This window comes from Odocoileus virginianus, chromosome 3, assembly GCF_023699985.2.
Source record: "Odocoileus virginianus isolate 20LAN1187 ecotype Illinois chromosome 3, Ovbor_1.2, whole genome shotgun sequence".
Classification (NCBI taxonomy): Eukaryota; Metazoa; Chordata; class Mammalia; order Artiodactyla; family Cervidae; genus Odocoileus; species Odocoileus virginianus.
Window position 1 is genome coordinate 92,535,273 of NC_069676.1, and position 5,585 is coordinate 92,540,857.

Sequence of the window (5,585 nt, forward strand, 5' to 3'; positions counted from 1 at the left end):
TCCATGTATACAAAAAAATACATTTAAGAATGCTCATTACAATGCTTATAGCAATGAATATATTGAGATAATAGAAATATCTATCAATCTGCTGCTGCTCCTGCTGCTAAGTCACTTCAGTCGTGTCTGACTCTGTGCAGCCCCGTAGACAGCAGCCCACCAGGGTCCTCTGTCCCTGGGATTCTCCAGGCGAGGATACTGGAGTGAGTTGCCATTTCCTTCTCCAATAGAGCATGCCTCAATACATTTTGCTGTAGTCAATCAATGGAACTGGATAAAAATGAAAATAATAAACATGTTGAATAAAAACATGTAGAGGAATATATGTGATATATTTTCTATAAAGTACAAAAACGTTCAACAGAAATGTAGTTATAAAACATGCACAGAAGTCTTCTGTTGGCTTTTTGCTTGGAGGAGGCAAAGGTGCAGCCTTCTTAGGTCATCTCGAATCCAGGTTCATCTGACACCAGCTGCCTCCACCATGCTGCCTAAATTCGACCCCAGCAAGATCAAATCTGTGTACCTGAGGTGCACCAGTGGGGAAGTTGGTGCCATGTCTTCTCTGGCTCCCAAGATCGGCCCCCTGAGTCTGTCTCCAAAAACTATTGGTAATGACATTGAGACAGAAAGAGGCAGAGAAACATTAAGCACAATGAAAATATCACTTTTGATGAGATTGTCCACATTGCCTGGCAGATGCGGCATCAGTCTCTAGCTAGAGAACTCTCTGGAACCGTTAAAGCAATCCTGAGGACTGCCCAGTCTGTGGGCAGCCATGCTGACGGCTGCCAACCTCACGACATCATAGATGGTATCAACAGTGGTGCAGTGGAGTGCCTAGTGCAAAGGAAAAAGAAACAAAGGATTATTTGACAACCAATGAAAATATGAATAGAAGCAATAAATATTCAATTATATTTATGGTTAATTCTTGGGAGGACAGGAGGGAGAGGCATAGTAAAAGAAAAGGGAAATAGATTAGGGAATATTATGTACTTAATCTAAATTCTACCTGTAACTTGATAATTCTAAAAAGTTGATGCAAATATTGCAAAATATTGTTCAGTTTCTAGTGGAAGTTTGTATTATCTTCAAAAAGTATCATGGTAATCTAAGTTATGTGCATTACTGAAAAGTTTTTCATGAAGAAAGCTTCCACATTTTTATAAATGCCAATTTTTATTAACATCATTTTCTTTTAGCTTATATCAAAATACCTGAAATCTGCTCCTTAGAAATAATGCTCAATCTTTATTCGGGCAGAAATCTGAAAATACTCTTAAAAATTGAGGTTTATGGCTGTTTACTGATCTAAATGATTTTGATTCTCTATTTGCTGGATAGAAAAGGATCATCTCCCTTTAATACAACCATTTCTATTATTTCTTCACTAGCTGTCTAAATTTATTTCCTCCCAGATTGTTCCAAGCCATTCCCTTGATCTGTTAGTCTTTGGTTGAAGAAATAATTTTTCAGAAATAACAGAAACCTAGTCATGCCAATCCATATCTTTTAGTTTTCAAGTTCCTGAATTAGAAGTCTCAAGACTGTGAACCTTTCCATTCTCTCAATTACTTTAATGCAGGTCCAGACAAAATTCCAAATGACTATTTTTGGAAAGTTTTAAGTTGCATCTGTTTGTGTGATGACACAATACAAGTATCTTTACAAGATTTTGATGTGGAATAAGTCAGTGGATTACATAATTTATGCTAAAATTATCAGCAAGACTTTTTATTCAAAGCCATTTTGTGTGTTTTTCAAATATATTCTGGTCTGATACTCATACAAATATCAAGTATGTTATGAAAACAGCAACATCCTCTGTGCTTCTTTTTCAGAAGACCCTGGGGAGGAAGCTGTGTTCCCATCAGAGTCCCTGTCTCAGGAGGGCTCTAAGAGGAGGAACTGCCCAGCCTCTGTGTGGAAAGGCAGATCCCTGAAGTTCTTTTTTCCTCTAGTTTTTAAAACTGAAGTATAGTTGATTTATTTACAGGGATTTAATTTTTGCTGTAAAACATAGTGACTCAGTTATACACACACATATATATTTTTTTAAATCATCCTTTCCATTATGATTTATCCCAGGGGTAGGCTATAGGTCCCTGTGCTATACTCAGACCTTGTTTATCTATTCTGAATGTAATAGTTTGCATCTTCTAACTGTGAATTTGCAGTCTATGCTTCTCCCTCTCCCCCTTGGCAAACACAAGTCTCTGAGTCTGTTTCTGTTTGCACCATGTTTTACATTCCACATATAAGGGATATCATAATTGTATTTATCTTTCTGACTTTATTCACCTAGTATTATAATCCCTAGTTGCATCCATGTTGCTGCAAATGGCATCATTTTGTTCTTCTTTATGGCCTAGTAATATTCCATTATAAATAAATATATGTGTGTGTGTGTGTGTACATAACACATCTTTTTTCATCCATTCATCTGTTGATGGACATTTAGGTTGTTTCTTTGTCTTGGCTATTGTGAACAGTGCTACTATGAACATAGGGGTGCATATATCTTTTTTAATTAGTTTTGGCTTGGGTGTATGCCCAGGAAGGGGATTGCTGGATCATATCGTAGTTCTATTTTTAGTTTTCTTAGGAAGTTCCGTACTGTTTTCCACAGTGGCTGTACCAATTTATATTCCCACCAACAGTGTAGGAGGCTTCTCTTTTTTTTACACACTCTTTACAGCATTTGTTATTATTAGACATTTTAATGATGGCCATTCTGGTTTGTGTGAGGTGGTACCTCATTGTAACATTCATTTGCTTATCTCTAATAGTTATTGATGATGAGCATCTTTTATGTACCTTCTGACTTCTTAAAGTCTCCTGCCAACTTTTCAATTGTGTTTTTGTTGTTGTTGAGTTGTATGAGCTGTTTGTATATTTTGGAGATTAAGCCCTTGTCTGTCACAACATTAGCAAATAATTTCTCCCATTGCCTAGGTTGTCCTGAAGTACTGATGGGGGAAGGAAGAGGCTGCCCAGCAACACTCTGCCTTTCTCCAGGCTTCACTGGACTTTTCCCCTTTCAGGTCCACTCCCTCAACCACCACCACTTTGCCCGTGAGACTAGAACATTCCAAATTTCTCCTTTTGACCTGTTTTCCGTCGCTTTATCCTATCCTTGTCATCTGTTATTATTTTAGCACCTATAAATATAGGCCTGGTCAGTACAGAATTTATTTATAGCTTTATATCCCTTTTTTACTGTATGTATTTTGGTGATGTACTACCTCGTTTAATAGGCAACTAGTACTTTGGGTTAATGTTGATTTAAGATCAAAGAAATTTTGAGATCAGAAACAGATGAATTAGTTTGAAGTCAAGCATTTCTCACTAGTTTTGATGTGATTTGATGTGTTGAATGATAATTAAACACAGTACCACTAGATTTTAAATATGAATGTAGCCTACCTTTAAAATATTCTTATTTTAGGAACTATCAAGATTTCTGATTAAACATGATAGAAGTGAAAAATAAAGAGATAAATGGGTAAAAACTCATAAGGTTAAAGTAGCTTATAAAAAGGAATCTTCTCTTTTTTTGGTGTTTATAAATGTGGGGAAAGTGTTCCTATTAGCACTTTCAGCATGGCTAAATCATGCTCACTAATAGTCTGTTAGAGAAGGGGTAAAGAACCTGGATCCCAGAGCCAACTGAGATTCTAATTCAGGGTTTGTATTTACTAGCATTGTGAACTTGTGCAATTCAGTTAACCTTTTCTTAGTATTAGTTTCTTCATCTGTAAAATGCCTATCCCATAGGATTTTTCCAGGCACAGTATAATTCAGTACTTGCAAAGTACTTATAACCATGTCTGGTTCAAATTAACTGCTATTCATTAAAAAAAAATAGAGAAGGTGGATCTGGTGAGAAGCAATATCAATAATGTATAGACACTGGAAAGAAGATTAAAATGGCAACCAAATTGACAAAATTAAGATGGCTAAAGATAGTTTATATATCAGAATGCCCAGTAGGTTCAAAACCTGGGAGAACCAAGTATCAATGAGAGCAACTGTAAAGGTTGTCTTATAGACAGAAGAGTCAGCAGAAAGTCTGTATGAGAGGACTCACCAATTTTCTCCACAACCGTTATCGTCAGATACCTTCTCTTCTCCAACCCCAAAGAAGAAATGAAGATGAATCGCTAGAGAGTCTGAATCAGAGGGACTCTGACTCCCGAATGTTAAGCCCAGTGGAGGGCTTGGGTGCCATAGGAAGATGGGAATTAACTCCACATACAAAGCAAGGAGAAAGACATGTGCCTTCTTTGACTGTTCCCAATGCTATAGCAGCCAGTTTCATAGCTCCTGGGCAGGAGAGTACAAGTTTTATCTCCAAGGAAGTGGACTTTAAAAGAGAAAGGGTGAATGAGAGCTGGTGGTGCCCTCATAGAACAGGGAACTCACTCCTCCTTCAGCCACCCTACCTTGAAGCCCATACCAAAGACACTGGGAGCTCACACTCAACCTCACACCTAGCTGTTAATGAATAACCAAGGATTACCAAAAAACTGAAATGAGTATACAATGAAGATACACACAGAGAGAAATAGAAAAATATCCTGGAAGAATAGACAATATAAATGTAGGAGAGAGCAAAGAAATTAGCTGTAAAATTAATGTCACCTGAAAGTAAAAGATAGTAACCTTGAAAAGTAAAAGAATAGATAACAAATCAGAATAAAGTTATGGAAATCTCCCAGAAAATAGAATAAAAAGAGAAAGAGATAGTGGGGGAAAAAGATGGAGAATTGGTTCAGAAATTCCAGTATCTGCAAAATTTTCAGGAATTCCAAGGAAACAAATTAGAGAGGGGGTAAAATTAACAAAGATAAAAAGTTATTAACCAGAATTAAGGGCATATTGTTCCACATTGCAGGAGCCGAGCGAGTGTTCTTCGTGATGGACAGAGGAACACTTACACCAAGACACATTAATAGAGACATTTCAAAATATTGGTAATGGAAAGGTTCTTAGATGTCCCATATGGATAAAAAAGTCACATAGGAAATGAAAGAGCAATTAATATTTATATCAACAGCAATATGGGAAGCTCAAAGACAATGGACCAGTGCCTTCACAGTTATGAGAAAAAAGTGATTTCCATGCGACTGAATGCTTTAGTAACCTATCAGTCAAGTGCGAGGATAGAACAAACATGTTTTCAGATATATAATAATTAAAAATATATATATATATATATATACACTATATATGGAGAAGGCAATGGCACTCCACTCCAGTACTCTTGCCTGGAAAATCCCATGGACGTAGGCTGCAGTCCATGGGGTCTCTAAGAGTAGGACATGACTGAGCGACTTCACTTTCACTTTTCACTTTCATGCATTGGAGAAGGAAATGGCAACCCACTCCAGTGTTCTTGCCTGGAGAATCCCAGGGATGGGGGAGCCTGGTGGGCTGCAGTCTATGGGGTCACACAGAGTCGGACACGACTGAAGCGACTTAGCAGCAGCAGCAGCATATATTATATACTATTTCTTCAGAAAAACACTTGAGGTGTTCTTCCCAAATAATGAGGTAAATCAAGGGATTAAATGCAAAAG

The 5,585-nt window shown here is 37.3% G+C and overlaps 1 pseudogene; it reads left to right on the plus strand.

Moving 5' to 3' along the window:
* Window positions 1-421: 421 nt before the first annotated feature.
* LOC110146621 (large ribosomal subunit protein uL11 pseudogene) lies at window positions 422-876 on the plus strand (annotated as a pseudogene).
* The last annotated feature ends 4,709 nt before the right edge of the window (window positions 877-5,585 follow it).